This window comes from Dendrobates tinctorius, unplaced genomic scaffold (assembly GCF_039654945.1).
Source record: "Dendrobates tinctorius isolate UK_male_01 unplaced genomic scaffold, ASM3965494v1 ptg000090l, whole genome shotgun sequence".
Taxonomy (NCBI): domain Eukaryota; kingdom Metazoa; phylum Chordata; class Amphibia; order Anura; family Dendrobatidae; genus Dendrobates; species Dendrobates tinctorius.
The window spans coordinates 135,149-162,095 of NW_027361758.1; the positions used below are offsets into that span (position 1 = coordinate 135,149).

Sequence of the window (26,947 nt, forward strand, 5' to 3'; positions counted from 1 at the left end):
GTCGAGGACCTGGCTTGTCCGGATGGCGACGATGGAACATAGTAACCAGTCGATCAGCATGAATGTCAGAGGCCGGCACCCATGTCCTCTCCTCAGGACCATAGCCACGCCAGTGGACCAGGTACTGTAGAGTGCGACGCACAACCCTAGAGTCCACCACTTTGGACACCTCAAATTCCAACGCGCCATCCACCAAGACGGGAGGTGGTGGCCCGGGGGAACCATCCACCAAACCCACGACCTTCTTTAGCAATGCTTTGTGAAATACATTATGATTCTTATACACAGCCAGCAACTCCAAAAGAAATGCCACGGGGTTGATCACTGCGGAGATTCTAAATGGGCCAATGAACCTGGGACCCAACTTAAGTGACGGTATCTTGAGCTTAATGTTCCTAGTAGATAACCACACCCAATCACCCACACACAGGTCCGGACCTGGCACACGTCTGCAGTCAGCCACCCATTTGTACCTGGAACCCACCTTCAACAAGCGCTGCTTGACTTTCCTCCAAACAGACGACAATTGAGCTCCCAACTGGTCCTCCTCAGGGACACCAACTGAGCACCCCTGACGCAAGGTGCAAAATTGAGGATGTTGACCATACACACAAAAAAAAAGCAGATTCCCCAGACGATTCCTGGCAATGGTTGTTTATTGCGAATTCTGCCAGAGGAAGAAACGCTGACCACTCTTCCTGATTGTCGGAAATAAAGCAGCGCAAGTATTGCTCCAGGTTTTGGTTGATCCGCTCAGTCTGTCCATTCGACTGAGGGTGGAAAGCCGATGAATGAGATAATTTGATTCCAAGGCGAGAACAAAAAGCTCTCCAAAACTTTGCCACAAACTGCGTACCTCGATCAGACACAATGTCAGACGGGACACCATGAAGTCTGACCACCTCGCGAATAAATATCTGAGCAATAGTCTTAGCATTGGGCAAAGACGGTAAAGCAACGAAATGTGACATTTTGGAGAACCCATCAACAATTACCAAAATGACCGAGTTCCCTGCCGAGGCGGGCAAGTCAGTAATAAAATCCATGGAAATCTCAGTCCATGGCTTACTGGGCACCCCGAGTGGCTGCAAGCTACCAGCTGGACGGGAACGAGGAGTCTTGGCCCGTGCGCACGTGGTACAGGTAGCCACATATGAGGCACATCCTGCCAGATTTTAGGCCACCAAAAACGACGCGATACCAGTTCCAGAGTGCTCTTAACCCCTGGATGACCTGCCAGTACCGTGTCGTGATGTTCGCCCAACACTCTAGAGCGTAGATGTAGCGGCACAAAAGATTTATTAGCAGGCAACCCCGGCGGTACCACCTCCTGAGCCTCCGCAATCTCTGCCTCAATCTCTGTCGTGATGGCAGATACCACCACACCCTTTTGGAGAATAGGCACCGGCTCTTCACATAACTCTCCACCAGGAAAACACCTGGATAAAGCGTCTGCCTTAATATTCTTCGAACCAGGTCGATAGGTAACAATGAAGTTGAACCGGGTGAAGAATAATGCCCAGCGAGCCTGTCTGGAGGACAGGCGCTTAGCAGATTCTAAATAAAGCAAATTCTTATGGTCGGTTATCACAGTAATCTGATGAACAGCCCCCTCCAAGAAGTGTCGCCACTCCTCAAATGCCAATTTGATGGCCAATAGTTCCCTGTTGCCAATATCATAATTACGCTCCGCAGGCGACAGCTTCTTGGAGAAGAAGGCACACGGATGCAACTTGGCCCAAGAAGGGCCCTGAGACAGTACAGCCCCCACTCCAACCTCCGACGCATCCACCTCCACGACAAACGGTAAGGAGACATCGGGCTGCACCAGAATGGGCGCTGAGGCAAAACTATTCTTGAGGAATTCAAACACCTGTACCGCAGGCTCAGACCAGTCAGAAAAGTCGGTACCCTTCTTAGTCATGTCAGTCAGTGGTTTGGCAATCAGAGAAGTTCTTAATAAATTTCCTATAGTAATTGGAGAAGCCAAGAAATCGCTGAAGCGCCTTAAGATTATCAGGCCGATCCCAATGTAGTACCGCCTGCACCTTTGCGGTGTCCATCTTAAAACCTGAGGCGGAGATTATATAACCCAAGAACGGTAGCTCCTGTACGAAAAACACACATTTTTCAAGCTTGACATAGAGCCTGTTCTCTCTGAGCAACTGCAGAACCTGTCTAACATGCTCTATATGTGTATCATGGTCGCGAGAGAAAATGAGGATGTCGTCAAGATAAATTATAACGAACCTCCCCAACAACTGAGAGAAGACATCATTAATGAAGTGTTGAAAGACCGCCGGTGCCATAGTCAACCCAAACGGCATTACCAAACTCTCAAAGTGACCCTCAGGGGTATTGAACGCTGTCTTCCACTCATCCCCCTGACGGACTCTTATAAGATTGTACGCCCCCCTGAGGTCCAGTTTGGAGAACCACCTGGCACCAACCACTTGGTTGAATAAATCGGGTATAAGTGGCATAGGGTAAGGATCACGGACCGTAATCTGGTTGAGTTCTCTGAAATCCAGACACGGGCGTAAACCGCCATCCTTCTTTTTAACAAAGAAGAAGCCAGCAGCCAGAGGAGAAGAGGAAGGTCTAATATGACCCTTGCTCAGGCTATCCGCAATGTATTCCTTGAGAGCTAGCCTCTCGGGACCTGAGATATTAAACATTGTAGCTTTAGGTAACTTGGCCCCTGGTTTCAACCTAATAGCACAGTCATAGGGGCGATGCGGTGGTAGTTCCGAACAACCCTTCTCAGAAAATACATCCGCATAATCCAGCAACGGCTCCGGGATACAGGGGGTCAAAGCGGAAATACATGTAGCCAGGCACCTCTCCTGACACTCCCTGCTCCACTGAATTATGTCCTGGGTCTTCCAATCAATAACAGGGTTATGCATTGACAACCATGGAAAGCCCAGAACCATCTGAGCCGGTAAGTTACTAAGCACCTTACAAGTTACCCGCTCTGAGTGTAATACTCCGATGTGGAGTTGTATATCCAACACATACTCTGATCTCCCCTCGAGACAACGGGGAAGCATTGATGGTAACCACCCGGATGGGGTTCGGCAATTTCTCCACCGGAAATCCCACTGTATGCGCGAACCTCTCATCAATGAGATTGGCAGCTGAGCCACTATCAATAAATACTGTAATAGAGAGCATTTGCCCCCCAAGTGCCACCCTAGCAGGGAGCATACACTGGGAAACCATGACGGAGGATACACAAAGGCTCAGACTAGACTCCTCCAAACCCTCTGAGCCTATCAGTTTTCCGCCGGCGCGCCCTTCTTAGGTACCAGGGGGCAAGCGTTACTAAAATGTCCTCCTTTGCCACAAAAAAAACAGAGCCCCTGCCTTCTGTGCCAAGGACGTTTAGGCTTGTTACTCGGTGACTGTGCTATACCAGCGATCTGCATGGGTTCCACGGATTCACCCGAGGCAACCTCACCGACCACTCCCCCACCTCCCGGAGGCAACAAAACCAGCGCCCCCTGACGGAGACGTCGGTCTATGCGTACTACAAGTGCCATCGCAGCCTCCAGAGAGGCGGGAGTCTCGTACATTAGGAGAGTCTGTTTAACCCTTCCAGAAACCCCATGCAAAAATTGACTTCTAAGCGCAGGGTCATTCCACTGCGTGTCCACCGCCCAGCGCCGGAATTCCGTGCAGTAATCCTCAGCTGGTCGATCACCCTGTAGCAGTGAGCGTATCTTAGACTCTGCTAAGTTTAATCTATCCGGATCGTCATAGATCAAACCCAGAGCAGAGAAAAAAAAAAAAATCTACAGATTCAAATGCCGGTGAGTCTGAAGGGAGTGAAAAGGCCCAGGCCTGTGGGTCACCACTCAGCAAAGAAATCACCAAGCCCACGCGTTGAGCCTCATTACCTGAGGAATGTGGACGCATACGGAAATACAATTTGCATGATTCACGAAACACCGTGAACTTACCACGATCACCAGCAAATCGTTCAGGAAGGGGAAACTTGGGCTCAGCTGCCCTGGCTGCAGCCTCAGCAGGTACTGCAGGAGCTGACAGGCCTTATTGCTGGACCGCCCCCCTGAGTTCAGTGACCTGTATAGATAGAGCCTCCAGCTGCTTGGTTAGGGAAAGTATAGGATCCATAGTAAGTAACCCCTATATTCCCTATCTATACCTTTTTTTTTTTTTTTTCTCTCACTTTATTATTTGGGCCGACTATAATGTCATGGTATGCCTAGGTTACTTTAGGCAGAAACCCCGGGACCCCTGCGATGTCCCTCAGACTAGGGGAACCCTGTCTGTCCCTCTACCCAGGGTTTACACTGAAGGTGTGCCTGCCTGAGCCTCCACCCTGTCCCTGTCTCCTGTCCAGCCCTAAGCTGAACCCACCACCCTCCACCCAGTGAGGGGACCAGACACCAGACCCCACAAATACGTATGGACAGGGGTAAAAGAAACACCACACAGTTAATACACAAGGGAATACAATAATGTGCAAGGGCAACCAAATATATATATAACAGATTGGAGAAAGAACCACTGAGGGATATACTGCACCAGATATCAGACGCTCCAAAACCACCACTGCTGACCGGTATTGCTAGCACTAGGCTAAAGCTATAGTCGGCGACGCCCATAGTCAGGACGAACTATTTAAAGACCAAGGGCGTGGCCCAGCCCTCAGCCAGCATGACAACCTGGTTAACCCTATCCCGACTGGAACAGAATACCCAACAGGGTATTACCGCTGTCTGCCGGACACCCTGGTGTGAACAGTGTCTGACATGACACCCCTTTGGTGCCGATTGTCTGAACAATAGTTTCTGGCCAATCAGCGCCAAAGGAGTAAATGTGAAATACTGCTCGCCATCTTTGTCTCAGATTTGGCATGCAGAGAGGTTGTATAGCCCCTCTGTGTCACCTGAATAAAGAATTCATTGGTGGCCAGTGTGATTCTTCCTGCTATCTCCTGCCTCCTGTGCTGCGTCCTTCTCCGGAGTGATCCTCCTGCGATCTGTGTGCTGGCTGCTGTGTGACTCATCAATGATCACAGCAGCAGCAATTCTCCCATCCCTGTCCCAGTCCCCTCATCCCTGTTCCAGTACCCATTCTCCCCCTCTCCTTCCAATTGAATTTTTAGCGCACTTTTTTTTGTGTGCGCGGCATCCTGTGCAGAGCATTCATGCTCTTCCGGTGTCCACAGTGCTCTGATCAGTATCGCTGCTGATCAGACACTTCACCATGGGACTTTTTCTTGTTTTAGCTAGTTAGCGTAGCGGACGTCGCAGTGTAAGCGACTTAATTAATTGAGCGCTTCCTGTCTTAGCAGTGGACACTGCAGACTCTCATACACCACGCTGCCACACAGATCTCTATCCAGATGACTGATAAAGGTCAGGTATTGATCAAAATGTCTCATTTTTCTGGAATTTCTTCACTCAATAAATAAGTTCTTGAACACACCTATACAAGTGCCAAGTATTTCTACATAGCAGTGTAAGTGACGTCCGATTTTTTTTTTTTTTTTTAGAAAAAAATAATAGTAGCTACTACAGCGTAGATTTAGAGGTAGCAAGGTAGCGTAACTGGCGTCACAGTGTTCGTGACGACCAATCTTCTTTTAGAGAAAAAAAAATTGTACAGGGTAGTTTTATAGGTAGCTTGTTAGTGTTGCCAGCGTCAGTGTTTGGTGACGTCCGATCTTGCTTTAGAGAAAAGGTAGGACGGTAACATCTTTTTTTTCATAAAAAAAACCTGCTATCGCCAGGCAATTTCTATTGCATTAGGAGAGCGCACGCCACATTGTTGGTGACATTCGTTTTCCTTTTGTAAAAAAAATTATTTGCGTAGAGTAAATTTTTAACGAGTGCATTAGGAGAGCATACGCCACATTGTTGGTGATGTTCGTTTTTCTTTTGTAAAAAAAATAATTAGTTATGTCGAGTAAATTTTTAGCGAGTGCATTAGGGGAGCGTACGTCACACTATTGGTGACATTCGTTTTTCTTTTGTAAAAAAAAATAATGAGTTGTGTTGAGTAAATTTTTAACGAGTGCTTTAGGGGAGTGTATGTCACTTTGTTGGTGATGTTCATTTTTCTTGTAAAAAAATAATTATTTGCATTGGGTAAATTTATATTGAGGGCATTAGTGTAGTGAACGTCTGTATTTTTTTATACAAACTTATTTTTTTACATCTGATTTTTCCTTTTCATTTTTTTCTTGTTTGTTCTAAAATTTTTTCTCTCTACTTTTTTTCTCTGTTTTTTTTTTTTATAATAACTAGTACCCTATACACAAGCCCCACATATTACACGTGTAAAAGCACCACTTACACACGTCCCCCTGGTTTGGGAAAATGGCGCATTCGTCAAGAAGACGCTATTCACCAGAGGAGGCATACGAGGAAGATCCCACATTCCTCTATTCCTCCTCCTTCTCTTCATCTAATGAGGAAAGACCCCTAGCAAGGCACCCTAGGACCCAGGCAACTCCTGCAGCAATCGATCCCATATGGATTGCACCCCCCAAAAATTATCAGCCCGTCATTCCGGATTTCATGAATCCAGTTTGACACCACATATCCTCACTGAAATTGACTTCTTCAAATTCTTTTTCAGTGAGGAACTAATAAATGTTATGGTGTCCCAGGCAAGCCTGTATGCCCATCAATTTTTCACCCAAAATCCCACGTCATCATACACCAGATGGACCCCTGTAAATGCAACAGAGATGATGACATTATGGGGAACTGTGCTGCATACGAGCATAATCCGAAAACCAAAGCTTCGGCAATACTGGAGTACTGATATTCTCTACAGTACACTGGTATTCTACATGCCCATGACAATGACATGATTTGTAACGATCCAAAAAATTTTGCATTATAGTGATTATGCACAGTGTCCTCCCCGAGACGATCCAAACTTTGATCGTCTATATAAAACACGTCCAGTGGTTTACCACTTCAGCAGAAAATTTGCTGAGGCGTACACACCCCAGGAGGACATCGCTACTGATGAATCTCTGGTTCATTTAAAAGGGAGCCTAAGGGCCTCGTCACACATAGCGACTCAACAGCGATCCCGACAACTATATCAACGTGTCAGGATCGCTGGTAAGTCACTACATGATCGCTGGTGAGCTGTCAAGCAGACAGCTTCACCAGCAATCTGCACAGTTACGCCGAGCACGCGGCGTCGCTGTCTACTTTAGTTATTGTAATTGTAATTTCCTTTATTTCTTATGCCTCTGGATGTAATTGCTGGTCCAGATTTATTTCAACTTTTAAATTTCATATAATTTTAATAAAAATTTACAATTTAAAAAATAATAATAAAAAAACAATCATGATCCCTTTTTCACGCTTCCTCCTGTAGCGTGGCCGCTGCGCATTCCCCCCTCTCTTGGGTGCGGGACTTTTAGAGACGATATTTAATGCCTGGAATTATTCAGACCGAACAAATGGAGAGTAGAGTCGTCAAGAAGAAGAAAATATCTGAAACTCCCACACCCAAGAAGATAAAAAGAAAAATCCAGAATGGGGACACAGAAGAACCTGAATTTGAGCAAGATTGTGATCACAACAAACAGACACCAAAACTGAAGAAAAAGAAGAAACTTGCTGAAAAAGAGAGTTCTACTGAAGCAGCTGAGCAAATTGATGAAGAGCAAGAATAAACTGAAGCTCCTAAAGTAAAGAAATCAAAGAAGAAAAAGCAAAAATATGAGCAGGAAGACTTAGAAGAAGAAAACACAGCAGAATCTGAGCCACAGGTTAATGGCACAAAGAGTGGTAAACCAGCAAAAGCAAAGAAAACTCCTAATATCGAGAATGGAAAAATGGAAACTGCAAATGACAGTGCCCCGAAGGCAAAGAAAATGAAAATTGACCTTGAAGCAGAAGAAAAGGAGGAATCCAAATCAGACGATGAGGAGACTGCCTTGGAGAAAAAAGAAGGTGACTTTTCTAAGTTTCCTATTAGTCAAGAAACAATAACAAATCTGAAAGCTAAAGGGGTCACTTACCTGTTTCCTATCCAGTCCAAAACCTTCCATACAGCTTACAGTGGTAAGGATGTCGCAGTCCAGGCTCGCACTTGTACAGGCAAAACCTTGTCCTTTGCAATCCCTGTGATTGAGAGACTAATCCAAGATAAGAACCCATTAATGCAAGGACGACCACCTCGGGTTTTTATTCTTACACCTACAAGAGAACTTGCTATTCAGATAACAAATGAAATTCGCAGCATCTCTAAAAAGCTGAAGACATGTTGTTTCTATGGAGGAACGCCATACCAGCAGCAAGCATTTTCCATAAAAACCGGGATTGATATTTTGGTTGGCACCCCAGGGCGTATTAGAGATCTTATCCGGAACTTCAAGCTGGATCTCACTGTTCTGAAACATGTGGTGTTAGATGAGGTCGACATGATGTTTGACATGGGCTTTTCTGAACAAGTTGAAGAAATCCTAACTGTCCGCTATAAATCTGATCCAAATGAGAATCCACAGACTCTTCTTTTCTCTGCAACCTGTCCCAACTGTATGATGTTTCTAAGAAGTACATGAGACGAGAGTATGAGAAAATTGATCTCGTAGGACACCGCAGTCAGAGGGCTGCCATAACCGTGGAGCATTTGGCCATCGAGTGTGGCAGATACCAGAAAGAAGTAGACCTCGGTGATATCATTCTGGTGTACAGTGGAAGCCATGGAAAAACCATCGTCTTCTGTGACTCCAAGTTAGAAGCTCATGAGTTGTCAACAAATTGCAGCTCATTAAAACAGTCTGCCAAAGCATTACATGGGGATCTTCAACAAAAAGAGCATGAAGTCATCATGAAAGGCTTTAGAAATGGATCTTTTAATGTTTTAATTGCTACCAATGTTGCTGCCCATGGTCTGGACATTCCCGAAGTTGATCTTGTTGTGTTATACTCTGCACCAAAGGAAGCTGACGCTTATATTCACCGATCAGGATGTACTGGCAGAGCGGGACGCACAGGAATTTGCATTTCTCTTTATGAACCCAGAGACAGATATTACTTGCAAAATGTTGAGAGAAGTGCGGGAATCACCTTCAAGAGAGTTGCTGCCCCAACTGTATTGAATGTCGCCAAGTCATGCAGCGCTGATGCTATCAAGTCATTAGACTCTGTTCCAGCTGATGTCATTGAGCATTTTAAACCTTATGCTGAAGAGCTAATTGAGAAGAAGGGAGCCCTGGATGCGTTGGCTGCAGCATTGGCTCATATTTCTGGGGCCTCATCTCTGAAGCAGCGATCACTTCTTAACTTGGAGCCGGGCTTTGTTACAGTGATATTGGAGAGTTCAGTAGCCATCCACAACCTTTCCTATGTTTGGCGTTCAATCAAAGAACAAATGGGAGAAGACATTGATTCAAAGATACACAGAATGTGCCCTCTGAAGAACTTGATGGGTGTGTGTTTTGATGTTCAGCCAGAAACTCTTAAGGAAATGCAAGACGCCTGGAACAATTCAAGACGCTGAAAGCTTTCAGTTGCTACAGAATTACCTGAACTTCAAGAATCAAGGAGAGACACAGAAGGCCCACGTGGCAGAGGTTTTGGAGGCAGAGGAAGAGGAGGACGATCTTTTGACCGAAGACGTGGTGGCAACAGCAGGAATTCATTCCAAAGAGGAGGAAACAGACGTGGAGGTGGTTTTAGAAGACGCTAATGGACTTCAATACTTTGCAGCAAAGTTATTATTGTTTTAACTTATTCTCTCGAGGACCAGTGATGTACTGCTGAGTTTTACAGGACATAAGTTAATAAGCCTGCCACACCTTTTCTATGCCATGTATAGCTGTGTACTCCTGCCCTTAATAAAAATTGCTTTAAAATTGCTTTATTGGAATAAAAAAAAAAAAAAATCATGATACTCGCCTTACACCTAATCACTGATGCCCATGTACCCTGGAAAAAAATCAGAAAACAATGAACAACCATATCCCTCACCTGTCCAATGTGAAGATAATCCATGCTATCCCATGACGATTCAGATGATTTGTTCCCCGCCAGCTAGAACACACTGCAAGAGCGTAATTGCTCCTCCAGTGTCTAGCGCTGAGCTCCCATGAGAAAGTTCACCGGAGTTCATAGCTGAAGCGGGGTTCATAAGGTTTGAACTCTGGCGAACTTTTTTATGGCACCTCAGCTCAAGACACTGGAGGAGCGATTAGGCTTCTGTCACTGTGTCCCAGCTGATGGGGATAGCGATCGCATCACTGATGTGACTGCTACCCAAATCATCCAGATCGTCATGGGACAGTATGGATTATCTTCACATCGGACAGGTGAGGGATATAGCTGTTTATTATTTTCCTTTTTTAACAGGGGACATGGGCATTGGAGGATTATCTGCACTTCAGGGTCAAGCAGGGCTGGCGTCACTACCAGGCGCACCCGGGCAAGTTTGGTGTCGGGGATACTGGAGCGCTATGGGGCCTGTGAGTGGGGGGGGGGCCCGGTGCCCGACAGTGCTTTAAAAAGTTTGCAATACTTACCTCTCCTTTTTCCCGTCTGGCCACAGGTCCTGTCTCCTCTGCATCTTATGACTCTGTGAGGTCTCAGGGCAGAGGGAGTGATGCTGTCAGTACAGCGCATCATCTGTCCTGAGCAGTGCAAAGGCAGAAGTTGCTGAAGAGACAGGACTATATGGGGTCCATTATTCTGTATGGAGCAATATATGGGGCTCACTATACTGTATGGAGCAATATATGGCATTCATTATACTGTATAAAACAATATATAGGGCTCATTTTACTGTATAAAGCAATATATGGGGCTCATTATACTGTATGGAGTACTATATGGGGCACTACATGGATCTCATACTGTATAGAGTAATATATGGGCTCATTATACTGTATGGAGCAACATATGGGGCTTATTATACCTAATGGAAGACTATGTGGTGCCCGTTATACTCTATGGAGGGCTATGTGGTGCCTATACTACTGTATGGAGGACTATACTGTCTGGTCTAAAATAGAAAAATATTCAGAATTCAGAGTCCTCAGTGGTTGATACCTTTCAATTCTGAATATTTTTCTATCTACTGGCTAACACGGTACAAAGATATACATCTTTCCTGGTCTAAAATAAAAACTTTTGAATTCCCCCGGGGTATGTACTGTATGCTGTGAGGATTAACCAGTTTCTGAGGTATTGTAGAATTTACAATAAATATCACTCGTGATGTAACAAGCAAGTGAGGGATGTGGTTGTTTATTATTTTTCTTTTTTTTTACAGGCAACATGGGCATCAGTGGATTAGGCATAAGGTGAGTATCATGGTTGTTTATTATTTTTTGCCTTTTACAGTGGACAAGGTCTTCAATGCAGGTGCGAACGGTCCAGAGTGGCGGACTACACTGCCGTTATAGGGCCCGTAAGAGAAGGAGTGACAACCTCCTTCCCTCCGCCAGGACATTAAACATGGGTCGTGGCTGGGTCTTCCAGCACGACAATGACCCAAAACATACAGCCAAGGCAACAAAGGAGTGGCTCAAAAAGAAGTACATTAACATAGTAACATAGTTAGCAAGACCGAAAAAAGACATTTGTCCATCCAGTTCAGCTTATATTCCGTCAGAATAATTGCCAGTCTCCAGACCTTAATCCCATAGAAAACTTATGGAGGGAGATGAAGCTTTGAGTTGCAAAGGAACAGCCTCAAAATCTTAACGATTTAGAGATGATCTGCAAAGAGGAATGGACCAAAATTCCTCCTGACACGTGCGCAAACATCATCAACTACAAAAGACTTCTGACTGCTGTGCTTGCCAAAAAAGATTTTGCCACCAAGTATTAAGTCTTGTTTGCCAGTGGGATCAAATACTTATTTCTCTCTGCAAAATGCAAGTAAATTTATATAATTTTGTACGATGTGATTTTCTGGATTTTATTTTTGATATTCTATCTCTCAATGTTAAAATTAACCTACCCTTAAAATTATGGACTGTTCATGTCCTTGTCAGTGGGCAAACTTACAAAATCAGCAAGGGATCAAATACTTATTTCCCCCACTGTATATATATTTTATTATTATTTTGTGATTATATTTTTTTTTAAATATTTTTACAATTTGTTTTTCACTTTGTCCCACTATGGGACTTTCATTATTTGCAGTCTGATCACTTGTAAAGCACAGGAATGCAGGAGCATTGCTATGCTTTACAAACGGTCAGCGAGGCACTGACAGACAAACTTGCTGCAATCATGCTCTGTGCAAAATCTAGCAAGTCTGGTAGCTCTAGCGAGCCGGATGTCATCATGACGTCCTCAGGTCACCATGGCAACGATCCGACCCCCTAGCGATGACATTGTGGGGGTGCCGATCGGAGAGCAGAGGGAGCTTCCTCCCTCTGCATGCCTGCTAAATGCATTTAGTAGGTTAAAGTGCCAGGCAGAGTGCAGGATGTCAGCAGACACCCAGCAGCGATCGCCCGTGCACAGCCCCCTGAGCGCGGGAGATTGCCATGACGTTTTTATATACTGTATCAGTTAGGAAGTACATCCCAACCATGACGTATATATACTACAGATGTTGGGATGAGGTTACATCAGCCATTAGCCATCGGCTTTCCCTCTGCTGCTGCTTTAATTTATTAACAAGACCTGTAACTGTTTATGTTGCTTTGCAAGTGGCAGTGTTGAACTGATGAACACCCGCGGATCCAGCACTCCGACATTCAACAGTCCGGCACTGGAGCTATGGTGAGACCCGATAGCTTGAACTCCGTTAACCTTCCCTGAGTTCATAGTCACCAGGTCTACCGGCAGCTGTGAGGCCCGGAAACCTCATGGGAAACTTTGAGGGACATTTTAAGTTACTGTAGTTTCCAGCCACTGGAACATCTGGTGGCTGTGAACTAAGGGTACCTTGGATGCGTATTTTACAGATAATTTTCATAGGCAGCAAAGGGAAAGCCAACAGCTGAGGGCTGATGTTAACATTCTGGGAAGCACTGTAATATCCCTGAAGGTTCACAGGTTATTAATATCAGCTCATTGGTTAGCCTTTACTGGTTATTTTCTGGGAGGATCCCAGAAAAAAATGACATAGGGTGCCCCCATAATTTCAAACCAGCAAAGACTACACAGACAGCTATGGACAGATATTAATAGGCAGGGAATTGACCCTCCTCACCTGGCTAAGAACATCAGATCTCAGCCACACAAGAAATGGCACATCAATAAGATGCGCCAAATCTGGTGCTTAGCCTCATTTTTCCCACTTGCCCTGTGGCGGTGGCAAGTGGGGTAATATGATGTGTCTGCTCTTCAAATCATCTGAATCATCATGGGACAGTATGGATTATCTTCATATCAGACAGGTGAGGGATATGGTTGTTTATTATTTTACTTATTTTTTTACAGGGGACATGGGCATTGGTAGATTTGGCATTAGGCGAGTATCATGGCTGTTTATTATTTTCTGTTTTTTTTACATGTGACAAGGGCTTCAATGGAATAGGCATAAAGTGAGTTTAACAGTCTTTTTTTAGTTTTATTTCAAATAAAGGAATCTGTGCCTTCTTCCAAATAAAGGATTTAATTCTGGCTGTGTATTTTTTACAGCTTAACTATGGGGTTAGTAATAGGAGCGTCTTATAGATGCCTCTCCATTACTAAACTGTGGGATTGATGTCAACGGCCATAAAACAGCTGACATCAACCCTACAACTATTAGCCTACTTGCCACTTCACCAGGGCAAGTCAGATGAGGTGGGCAAAGCTGCAGAATTGGAGCATCTAATAGATGCACCTTTTCTGGGGTGGCTGCGGGCTGCTATTTCTAGTCTGTGAGGGCATAATATCCATGCCCCATACCAGTCCCCAGCTGTCTGCTATAGCTTGACTGGTTGTCAAAAATGGAGAGACCACACTCTTTTTTTAAAATTATTATTTTAAATAATTTGACAAAACGGTGTGAGGACCCCTCTATTCTTGCTAACGAACCATGATAAAGCCTGCAGATGTCAGTTTTGCCTGTGCTGGTTATCAAAAATAGAAGAGACCCCAAGTCATTTTTAATTTTTTTTACTTGTAGCCCAGGCGCTGATGAATACTCCCATGAGCAGCGCCTGCTCTCGCTGTTTTCAATGACAGCTGGCGTAGGCTGATGGGAGTAGTAACCGGAGGTAACCTTTTTACCATAGCTCTCTGATTGGCGGTAGTGATCCTACCGCCAATCAGAGCTGGTGTTTCTCGTACTGCCATGCAGATGACAGAACGGGAAACACCCGATGTTGTGGGGTGCCAATCCTGAATAGCAACACAGACATCCTGGAGAACTTTACTGTTTGGGTTTGCTAATCTCTATCCTGGATTGGTCTAGCCAGTCTCCAGACCTGAACTCAATGGAAAATCTTTGGAGGGAGCAGAAACTCAATGTTGCCCAGCGACAGCTCCAAAGCGTGAAAGATCTGGAGAAGATCTGTATGGATGAGTGGGCTAAAATTCTGCTGCAGTGTGAGCAAACTTGGTCAAGAACTACAGGAAACGTGTGACCTCTGTAATTGCAAACAAAGGTTCCTGTACCAAATATTAAGTTACCGTATGTTTTTCTATTGCAAAGCACAGCGTGACCTGGGCAGGGTGCAGAGTGGTGATATCACTGAGCAGCATATTGAAACAGCTCCCAAAGAGAACAGCGCTAGGCGAGTATAATGATACGCTCACACTACACACATTTATACCCATTTAATGAAAAAAAAAAATAATCTGCCTGAAATAGGTTACTATATACCTAATAAAAGCAAACAAACAAACAAATCAATGGAAACTTTGTTGCAACAGATCAATCACTATGGCTGCCTAAAAATCTATTAAGTATTTAAAATAAAATAAAAAACTGCACATGAAAACTAAAAGGAATGTGTCAAGTAAGCATTGCTATTTTGTTATTTATTACTATATTGTTCAAAACTTTGTATCTGTGATTTGTTTTGTACACATGACTCGTCTAACGAAACTATTTACTGTCAACCTGAAGGCTGCTATTAGCTTGGCGGCTTTCTGTTTATAGTATACGGCTCATTTTCTTGGGCTGGATTTTATACACCACAGTTCTGCAAGGTTCTGACATCCAGTTCTGGTTCATTTAAGCAAAAAAAAACAAACAAAAAAAATGGGTCATTTCCAAATGGATGAAATTCAGAGGTCTGTTTTTCATAGATTTCAATGTTTAAAAAAAGGATCCACTTGAAATCAGTTTTTATTCAGGGGAGAAAAAAGTTGTACCTGCACAACTTTTTTTGTTAACTGATGGCTGCTGAATTCATTATAACGCATGATTTGTGGACATGTGAACTTCGCCCTACAAACAATCAATACTTAGCTAACCTAAATGAATTCAAGTCTCCAGGTCCAGATGAATTACACCCCAGAGTACTGAAGGAGATAGCAGAAGACATTTTTGAACCCCTCTCCATAATCTTTGAAAATTCTTGGAGAACAGGAGAAGTGCCAGAAGACTGGAGAAGAGCAAATGTTGTTCCTAGCTTCAAAAAGGGGAAGAAGGTGGACCCAGGCAACTATAGGCCGGTGAGTCTGACTTCTATACCAGGAAAGATCTTTGAACAAATTATTAAACAACATGTATGTCAGTACCTGGATAAGAATGAAGTGATTAAACAGAGTCAGCATGGGTTTGTAACTAATAAGTCATGTCAGACTAACTTAATTTCCTTCTGTGACGGAATCACTGATTGGGTGGATCAAGGAAATGCTGTAGATATAGTATATCTTGACTTCAGCAAAGCATTTGACAAAGTATCTCATACAATCCTTATTGAAAAAATGACTAAGTATGGAATGGACAAGGCAACTGTTAGGTGGATTCATAACTGGCTTAGTGATTGGACCCAAAGAGTGGTCGTAAATGACTGCACATCCAGTTGGAAGAATGTCTCAAGTGGGGTACCACAGGGCTCTGTCCTGGGCCCTGTATTGCTCAACATCTTTATCAACGATTTAGATGAAGGAATTGAGGGTAAACTGATTAAATTTGCTGATGACACAAAGCTAGGAGGGATAGCTAGAGAAGAGAGAGAGAGGATTCAAAAAGATATAAATAAACTGGAGAAGTGGGCAGCAACTAACAGAATGGTTTTTAACAGGGAAAAATGCAAAGTACTACATCTGGGCAATAAAAATGAAAAAAGCATATACAGAATGGGAGGAATAGGCCTAAGCAACAGCACATGTGAAAAAGACTTGGGTATGCTAATAGATCACAGACTGAATATAAGTCAACAGTGTGATGCAGCAGCAAAAAAAGGCAAATGCAATTCTAGGATGTATTAACAGAAGCATACAGTCTAGATCACGTGAAGTCATTATTTCCCTCTACTCCTCTTTGGTCAGACCTCATCTTGAATATTGTGTCCAGTTTTGGGCACCACATTTTAAAAAGGACATCAACAAACTGGAGCAAGTTCAGAAAAGAGCAACCAGAATGGTGACCGGTCTGCAAACCCTGTCTTATGAGGAAAGGTTGCAGGATTTGGGATTGTTTAGTTTGCAAAAGAGAAGACTGAGAGGAGACTTAATAGCTGTCTACAAATATCTAAAGGGCTGTCACATTGTAGAAGGACCAACTTTATTCTCATTTGCACAAGGAAAGACAAGAAGCAATGGGATGAAACTGAATGGGAGGAGACACAGATTAGATATTAGAAAAAACTTTTTGACAGTTAGAGTGATCAATGAGTGGAACAAGCTGCCACGAGAAGTGGTGAGTTCTCCTTCAATGCAAGTCTTCAAACAGAGGCTGGACAGACATCTGACTGGGATGATCTAGCGAATCCTGCTTTGAGCAGGGGGTTGGACCAGATGGCCCAGGAGGTCCCTTCCAACTCTACGATTCTATGATTCTATACAAAGAGTACTCACACACACTGAAATAAACATAATGATAACAATGGTCACTAATAGTGATGAGCGAACGTACTCGGGAAAGGTGTTCTCTGAGCATGCTCATGTACTAATGGTGTCTTTGGTGTACTTGAAAAATATGTTTGATTCCCCGCGGCTGCATGTCTAATGTCTGTTCGACAGCCGCAACACATGCAGGGACTGTCTAAGGGTATGTTTCCACCTGGCGTATTACATCTGGATTTTCTGCGGACTGAACGCTGCGTGCAGCATAGTGGAGGGGATTTTATGAAATCCCGTCTCCACTATGCATCCTAATACGTGGGTGACACACCCACGAAACCAGACATGCGGCGCGTCTTTTTTAGAACGCAGCATGTCTGTTTACCTTGCGGAGAGTCTCCACAAGGTAAATAGCCTACCCTATGTGTACGATGCGGCGATTCTGGATGTGTTAAATGAGCACATCCGGAATCACCGCGCGTACAGAAGGGGGTGGCGCTTTGGGTGGAGCGGGCTTTCCGCTCCGTCCAAAGCGCAAGGAATGCGCTACGTGGAAACTCACCCTCACAAGCAAGGAAAAGGTATAATAGAAACACATCACCACTTCTGTATTATCACCCACTCCTGTTTTTGGCTTGAAAATACTGATGGAAAATGCTGACCAAATACTGAAGGTGTGAATGTGGCCTAACAGAGGTGATACAAATGCTGGGCAATTACTTTACCAATTATCAACTGAAAGCTAGGGTTTCATTATAAGATAATCACAAAACATTTCAGCATTAAATTGCAGGTCCATTATTAGTATTTAAATACATTCTTTATACAGTCGGTTCAAGCAGCGTTTGTGTTCTGTGGCCATGAGCTACGTGGCAAGTACAACTGAAAGACACCTGAAAACTAATCTGAAAAAAACAGCAGCAAATCTCAGAAAAGGACTTCTGTGTTTTTGCTGTGAGAGACAAACCGCTAAAAGACATCCTAAGAAACGTAAATCATTTACAGTAATTATAGCATTCTTAGGAATAATAAGACCATATTTTCCGAAATTAAATGATCTAGATATGTGCTGTCCGTAGTAGATGTGTTTATTATTGGAGATTCAGATACTAGGATTCAGTTATTTTTTTTACTTTGATACACCAGTGTGGCAAGTATCTAAAATGTATTCTAATTTTTACCTTTTTAGACACCGTAAAAGTTACAGTTGGGTCCAAAAGTATTTCGACAGTGACAGAATTTTTAGAATTTATTCTCTACTAGGTGTGCCCGATGCTATCGCTTCAGGAGGGCAGTAACATCACGATGGGGGCAGCTTTGTGGCGCTGGGGTGGCCACACCCAATCTCCAGCACAGGCCTCAAGCCGCGGTCTTTCCTGCCGGCTGTGACTGCACGGAGGTGGGTGGGCAGGCAGCGTCAGGATCCGGCGTGTGTAGTCAGGTGGGTCCTGGCTGGGGTCCGGCTGCGGCATCCCTCTCATTACTCCCCCCTCATTACACCCCCCTCACAGCTGGCAGGAAAGACGGTGTTTTGCAGCCTGTGCTGGAGATGGGTGCGGCGCCACCAGAGGGCGCCTGCACCCCATCTCCAGCACAGGCCGCAAGCCGCGGTCTTTACTGCCGGCTGTGACTGCACGGAAGTGGGTGGGCAGGCAGCGGCGGGTCCAGCGACAGCGGGTCCCAGCGGCATGGGGGTGCCGGCGGCGGGTCCAGCGGCGGGGGCTCCTGGCGGCGGCGGGCAGCCGGTGGGAGAGACCGCGGCTTGCGGCTTGTGCTGGAGATAGGGTGCGGCGCCTGCACCCCATCTCCAGCACAGGCTGCAAGCGGCGGTCTTTCCTGCTGGCTGTGACTGCACGGAGGTGGGTGGGCAGGTACTATAGGTAAAATAATAGGTACTATTAATTTACAGATTGGAAACACAGGGATTCAGAAGGTGCTGTCTGAGTAGTAGACGTCCCCTTTAAGGCTTCATGGTAAAGGTTATGCTACAGGCATGAGGTCCATCCAATGTTACATAAATAATTCTGTGTAATTGAAAGAAGCAACAATATACTTTATATTTCGATTACCCGCCATTTCCAAGATATCTTTTTGCTGCTGCCATGCAGGAATATTCTTGTTTACATCATGAGCAGAAAACTCTCATGACCTCGTCCTGTTCCCACCTCCGATACGTTACACTTGATAAGTTGGATCAGTCTCTTTAATTATTTGTAACCCAAAGTTCCTGTTTAACCCTTGGATAGACAAATCCTGCATGTTTATGCGGAGAGGAGATGGTTTACCCCTTTCTAACCCACCAATTTACCATGGGCTAGTATGGTATGTACTGTAAGTCAGTAGCCATTACACTGCCCTGCCTATTGTAATGAGGCTCCTGATGAACTCATGTTGATTTTAGCTACAACACTTGGCTACCAAATTTATACTTTTTCAGCTACATATAATTTGTATCTATTCATCCATTATTTAATTACTTATAAATACAACATATGTTTTATGTAAACAGTAGTATATGTACATATAGACATAAGTATATGTTGGGTATAACATAGCACACTTGTACAGGCAACATAAGGTTTTGTTCATTTAGATAACACTCAATTCAGGAGGATTTTTTTTTTTTATATTACTACTATTCACAATGGCAGGGATATTAAACTATTTATTGAAATTCATTCCTTGTTTATTCCCTACATCAGTACACCTAATGTAATAGAAAAGTGTTTTGTATTGTAGGGAAGTAACTCTAAAAATCACTATAAATAGATTCAAAAGGAAGGGGTAACAAAAACAGAAAAGACCACCAGAAAGGAAATACCCCTTAAAAGATAACTTATTAATACTCAAAAGATAATACCAAAAAATTAATTACAAAAATACATGTATATAATAACACCCCTAAAGGGATAATACACAGGGAATCCGGGCAGCGGCCCCTGGGGGGTAGAACAGTATTCCTAACACCCCCCCGGTAAGCCCTGGGATCTGATGGCCTACCTGGCAGTGGAGGATGGCATCCTAAATTTGCAATGTGGCGCCTCCGCTCCACGACGGCTGTCACTTCAATCCCTGAGAATCCCTTACTCTATCAAATAGAGTGCAGAAAAAAACAATTGCATTCAGATCTAGATAGATCCAATGCATTTGTCAAAAGCACACTTGACCACTAATGCGTGTATAGTCTAGGTAATGCCTTAATTGAATCTGGGTCTAGGATCTAGAAATATATGTTTACTAGTCAGTTAGTGTGGCTATATAGTGAGCATATAGATGGTATACTGTATGGATATATACTAGCCTAATCTGTCAGCTCACATATGGCATCTTAGAGGTAAAGAGTTAATCTGAAGAAATACATACAGTATATTGCATATTGCTCAAGCAGAATATAGTAAGGAAATGACTCTCGATGTCAGGACACAAAAAAAAATCAAAGAGTAAATGTGTGTCAGGTTTTAAATTGACAAGGTTATAAATTCAGCTCAATTTAAAGATGACCCTTATAGGAGTAACCTCTTAGCCCATGAATAAATGGCAAAATAGAAGGGTACTCCTATAGTAAAGTGCAAAGAGTGCTAGAGAACTAATAGCTCAAAACTTAAAGCAAAAACAATGACTTAGCTGCTATTCAAGACGAATCCCTTATGTCAGTTACGTAGCTGGATTCAACCCTGGTCTCAACATGTTTCTCCCCCATAAATGTTTTCTTGGGGGTTCATCAGGGGACTTTTTTAATCAGAGGCACCTCAATAGGTTCACGAGCTGTGGATGGGTAACCTTCTGCCCACCCCAAAGAAAGATCTGTGCACAGATATACTGTATAGCTATACAGTATACCATCTATATGCTCACTATATAGCCACACCAACTGCCTAGTAAACATATTTCTAGCTCCTAGATCCAGATTCAATTAAGGTATTACCTAGACTATATACACATTAGTGGTCAAGTGTGTTTTGAGTGTTTTTGACAAATGCATTGGATCTATCTAGATCTAATAATAATAATAATAATAATAATCATCTTTATTTATAAAGCGCCAACATATTCCGCAGCACTTTACAAGTTTAACAGTTTCAAAAAACAAGTCATAAGTAACAATGTTAACAATACATTAAAGCAAAATAAGACAACCCTGCTCGTGAGAACTTACAATCTACAATGAGGTGAGGGAGATACAAAGTACAGGTGTGTATTTACAATGATGTATTTACAATGATGGTCCAGCCATCTTGAGGGAGTGAGGGATAGATGGAGATAGTGAATGGGCTACTCATGCACACTTTGACTTAAAATAACTTTGATTAGTGAACGTGATAGGCCACTCTGAACAAATGCGTTTTGAGGGAGCGCCTGTGCAAATTGTGGATAGTCCTAATTTTTTGGGGTAGAGCATTCCAGAGGATTGGCACAGCGCAGGAGAAGTTATGGAGTCGGGAGTGAGAGGTGCGTATTAGTGCAGAGGTTAGTCGAAAGTCGATTGCAGAGCGCAGCGGTCGGTTAGGCCGATAGAAATGAGGGAGGAGATGTAGGGGGGTGCCGCACTGTGGGGAGCTTTGTGGGTGAGAACAAGTACTCTGAATTGGATCCTATAATGAATGGGCAGCCAGTGTAACGATTGGTGAACAGCGGACGCGTCCGAGTACCGATTAGCCAGATGGAGCGTTACAGTAGTTCAGGCAGGAGTGGATCAGGGCGACAGTGGGGGGTTTTGTTGTTTCCATGGTGAGAAAAGGGCGGCTTCTAGAGATGTTCTTTAGGTGTAAATGGCAAGAGCGGACAAGAAATTGTATATGGGATGTGAAGGAGAGATTGGTGTCAAACATAACATCCAGACAGCGCGCCTGCTGCCAGGATGTTATTATGGTGCCACCCATGGAGAGGGAAATGTCAGATTTAGGGAGGATAGTAGACAGCGGGAGCAGAAGAAGTTCAGTTTTTGAGAGGTTAAGTTTCAGATAGAGAGCGGACATGATGTTGGAGACTGCGGACAGACAGTCACTGACATTCTGTAGTACAGCGGGGGTAAGGTCATGGGATGACGTGTATAGTTGTGTGTCATCAGCATAAAGATGGCACTGAAAGCCAAATCTGCTGGTAGTCTGTCCAATTGGGGCCGTGTAGAGAGAGAAGAGAAGGAGGCCAAGGACTGAGCCCTGAGGTACCCCGACAGCAAGAGGAGATGACGTGGAGCCAGCTAACAAAACACTGAAATGCAATTGATCTGAATGCAATTGTTTTTTCTGTGCTCTATTTGATAGAGTAAGGGATTCTCAGTGATTGAAGTGACAGCCGTCATGGAGCGGGGGCGCCTCATCGCAAATTTAGGGTGTCAACCTCCGCTGCCAGGTAGGCCATCAGATCTCAGGACTTACCAGGGGGAGGGTTAGGAATACTGTTCTACCCCCCCAGGGATTGCTGCCCGGATTCCCGGTGTATTATCCCTTTAGGCTGAGTGCAGACGTACTTTTTAGCCCTGCGGATTTTTCCGCGCAGAATAGAAGAAATCCGCAAGTCAAATTACCTGCATTTTTCCTGCGGATTTCTTCCATTTTCCATGGGGTTTTCTTGCAGTTTTCCAATGCGGTTTTCCCCCTGCGGATTTGCTGACAGGGGAGATGGAAAACCGCACAAAAGAAGTAACATGCTGCAGATTTTTTACCGCAGGAAAACCGCGCAGAAAAATCCGCAGCGTCTGCACAGCGTTTTTTTTTTTTTCATTGATTTTAAGGCTACTGTACATCACAATGCGGATATGCAACGTTTCTGCGTGGTAAAAATCCGCTGCGGAACCGCTGCAAATCTGCATCGTGTGCACACAGCCTTAGAAGTGTTTTTATATAGATATATATTTTTAGTAATAAATTTTTTGGTATTATCTTTTAGTATTAATAAAAGTTATCTTTTACGGGTATTCTCTTTCTGTTGGTATCTTAGGGAAGTAACTCTCCAATATCTATTTTTGTATTTTCTGCAATTCAGTCTTAAGACTCATTTAGACAGATTATTCTGATCAGAGTTTGATCAGAGGGTGGTCGGAGTATCATCCATTTTTCTCATATGTGGAGAAGAAAAAAAAAAAATGTTTCTACACATTCTGCTGACATCCGTGAAAATCGGACAGCACTTGGATGTTATCCGAGCATGGTCTGATTCTTTTCACAGACCATTAGATGTGCATAGCCCATTCTGATCCGACCCTCGGAGTAAAATCGGACATCTCTCTGTGATTTTGCACAGAGTGCTCCGTCCGCAAAAAGTCACAGACATGTGAATGGCCCCATAGACTATCAAAGGTGCAAATGCTATCCCTGAAAACCACGGACAGCACTAGTACTTGAGAATTGGACATCTAAATGAGACCTCACACTGGATTGTCAGCATTTTCAGATTATTAAACAATTACAATAGAATTTTTTTGGGGGAGAATAATAAAGTGTGATAGTTATTAAGAATTGTTTTTTCTTTTACCTGTGTTGTAAACTCTCCCCCCCTCCAAAACAAACAAATATTTATAATGGGGCTATATGGCAGTTTTGCCCGAGGCACAGTTGACACAGCCAAATGTAGCTCTGTGCTGCTGCTACATTGCAGCGTAATACAGATAGATAGGGGTCACATTGTGATTCTGAGGGCTCCGTGGGCAGTAGGTCACAAAAAGTCTTAACCATTTGGATTTTTTAAACATTTGCTTTTTTGTGGTCATAGTATCTTAAGGGTCACAATGATACCCTAATTCATCTGCAATGTAGCGGCAACAAAGAGCAATTTTTTGCTGCGCAACCTGTTTCGCAGTCAATGTCGCCATACATTAGAGCAGTGTTCCCCAACAGGTCATGTTTTCAGGATTTCCTCAGTATTGCACAGGTGTTTGAATTCTTGCCTGTCCGGGTGATGCAATTATCACCTGTTTAATACTAAGGAAATCCTGAAAACATGACCTGTTGGTGGGCCTTGAGGACCAGAGTTGGGGAACCCTGCGTTAGAGTAATAGCAGTAAAAAAAAAAAAAAAAATAGGAAATGTACTAAATATAGTATTATTTTCTCAAATCACTCAAAGATTAAAGAACACTGCAAACTAAAATTTAACACTGCTGTTCTGTAGAAATGTGACCCTGAAGGTAAACATAGGAAAGACGCTGTAAGTGATCACAAATAATAATAATTTAAAAAAAAACACGCCAAGACCCCACACTATTATGTGCAAAGGCTGTATCATGTGGAGGTGTTTGTTTCCATCATTGCTATTCTTAATACAAATGATTGGTATGCCAATAAGTGGTGTCCACCAGCATGACCCTGGCAAGGAATCCGCGCCTCTGATGATTTAATAGTTGTAGGGGACACAGATCAGCACACACCTCACAGAAATGTAAACTCGTCTTGGAATTCAGTCTGGAGTTACTATTTTTGAAAAGCTTTCAACCCGCTGCCCGGGAGCAGCACTCATTTATTTTATTACCCGCTGTGGTGCTGAAATTATATTATGACTAAAGGCCCCTTTACATTTAGCGATGCACCAGCGATCCTGACCACGATATGACCCGGTCAGGATCGCTGGTGCATCGTTAAATGGTCGCTAGTGAGCTGCCAAATAAGCAGATCTCACAGCGACGCAGCAGCGGTCGCTCTTACCTTTCAGACGTGGCGAGGGTGACGTTTTCCACCCGCGTCCATGGCTCGCTCGTCAGCGCCAGCAGGAAGCCGACGATGAGAAATGGACCCGGCCAATCTCGCGCGATCAGCAATAGCCAGCGGGGGAGCCGGTCAGAGGTAAGTATCACATATAGCGATATCGCTAGCAATATCGCTGCTGCGTCACAAAATCGGTGACGCTTTAGCAATAGTGCTAGCAATATCGCTATGTGTAAAGCCCCCTTAAGGTGAAAGAAACGGAGAGGAGCCATACAGAATTCAGAAAATACAGGGGCGCAGGAACCTCAGACAGTGTAAAAGCTTGATTTTTCTAATGGCAGTGAATATTAGAGTATGTGCACACACTTTTGTCTTCTCCCAAAATAAAACACATAAAAACTATTTCTATTATAAGATAACTTCCTAATCATATTCCAGTGTTTCTGGTGAGAGAAAAGATAGCATGTCACTGTGAGCAGGTTGCGGGATGCAGTGACAGACAGGAGACAGAGCAAGGGTTAACGTATTTTACTTTAACAGATCTGTACTTTACGCAGGGAGATAAAGAGTTAATCAGGGATAATGCAGGTAGTAGGTGTTAAAGGGTATGCACTTTGGAAAAATGCAGGGAAAAATGACGGTAGCTTTTCTTAAGGTAAACTTGTCCAATCTGACAACTTCCAAAATGTAGAGTTCACAAGACAAGCGTTGGCGCCAACAACAGTCAGTGCAGGGTTAATCCGGTGTAGTCCTGAAGACAACGGCGAGCTGCGTCCTCTCGGTAGTGGTGAGTCTCTGATGTCTCCTGCGGGATCTTCAGTCCAGCGGGTGCTGTGGAGGGTAAGGCACAGGCCACAGGAATGTCAGGACCCAGTGTGGCCCGACAAATATGCACCCGGGGGGTCAGGATTCAGTTCATGGTCACACACCTGGTACTTCTTAGGCGGTACGAGTGCGGTACTCACGAGCCCGGAGCGTTTGGCACCTTGCTTTGCGGGGGCAAACAGGCACAAAGTATATCTCTGTTCACAGTCTTTGCGGGCAGCAGCGGGGATGCTGGAGTGCGTGCCTGCGCCGCTACGGTGCTCAAAGGGTGGATTCATCATCGGGTGATGAATACTTCTATCTGCCCATATGCCGCCTGCTCTCACTATTATTAGCGGCAGCAAGTGTACGCTGATGGGAGTAGTAGTCCCATCAGCCGCTGCCTGCTCTCGGTTATCAGTTGAATATAATTCTCAACATTCTCCCCTGCTTACGCCGATAGCTGGCAGAGCAGGATTGAATGAGGAGAGCGATCTTCAGCACCCAGCTAACAGTACTGCTGATTCCCAGGAGACACACGAATGTAATCAGTGTGTCATCAGTGGGCACGTGTGCGGTACGTTTTGCGGCCCGCGCTATTGGGGTATGTGCACACGTTGCAGATTCTGCTGCATTGTACAGCACCATTAAAGGCTATGAGTATTGAAAACCGCTGTCCACATGCTGCAGATTTTTTCTGCGGATTTAAATTCAATTCTTCAAATTCAATTATTTGTGCGGGTTCACAGCGTTTTGAGACCTGCTCCTTTATAGGAATCTGCAGGTGTTAAAACGCAGTAGAAATCCGCACAAAATCTTCACTAAATCCGCAGGTAAAATGCAGGTCATTTGACCTGCGGCTTTAGCCAAATCCGCAACGTATGCATATACCCTTAAAAAAAAACAGACATGTCAGCGTATTTTGCCCACGAACACATGGTCCATGGAAACACACTGACATGCACACAGATTCATTCACTTGAATGGGTCTTTGTGTGTAAGCGTCTCTGATAAGTGTGAAAACTGTCACCACACGTACCAGACACGCTGATGCGTGAGAGGCCTAAGGCTCCTTCACATGTCCATGAAAAACCGGTATCTGTGTTTTCAACCTTTTCCATCAGTGTGTCATCAGGATTTGGTTCATATGTAACATCTTTACAGCATCAGGGTTTGGTCCATGTGTCCGTTTTTACCATAATTATATCAGTGTTTGGTCTGTGTGTCCGTTTCTACCATCAGTGTTTGGTGTGTGTGTCCGTTTTTACCATTGTGTCTCAGTGTTCGGTCTGTGTGTCCACTTTTGCCATCTGTGTATCATCAGTAATTTTCCGATATGTATAAAGAAAATTAAATGACAAAGCTTCTGCTATACTTTGCAATGTTAAACACGTACAGCACACAGATGGCACATCGATGTCCTCAGTGTGCTGTACGTTCTTCCCCTGATCCATAGACTTGTATTGGCCCTTGTCATCAGTGCGGCCACAAATAAAAAGACGTCTCCTTGTGTTTTGCATGGACACTTGGTCTGTGAAAAACACAGACATGTGCATAGCAGCAAATTCATAATGGATACATATGGTATCTGTGAAAA

At 44.0% G+C, this 26,947-nt stretch overlaps 1 protein-coding gene and 1 pseudogene across 1 annotated transcript in view; one reads left to right on the plus strand and one right to left on the minus strand.

Moving 5' to 3' along the window:
* Window positions 1-5,009, minus strand: part of LOC141098305 (uncharacterized) — an 84,615-nt gene extending 79,606 nt beyond the window's left edge. Inside the window, exon 1 of the transcript XR_012234205.1 lies at window positions 4,919-5,009. The gene's annotated coding sequence lies outside the window, so the exon portion shown is untranslated. The remainder of the gene's footprint in view (window positions 1-4,918) is intronic.
* A 2,347-nt stretch (window positions 5,010-7,356) lies between these two features.
* Window positions 7,357-9,860, plus strand: LOC141098306 (nucleolar RNA helicase 2-B-like; annotated as a pseudogene).
* The last annotated feature ends 17,087 nt before the right edge of the window (window positions 9,861-26,947 follow it).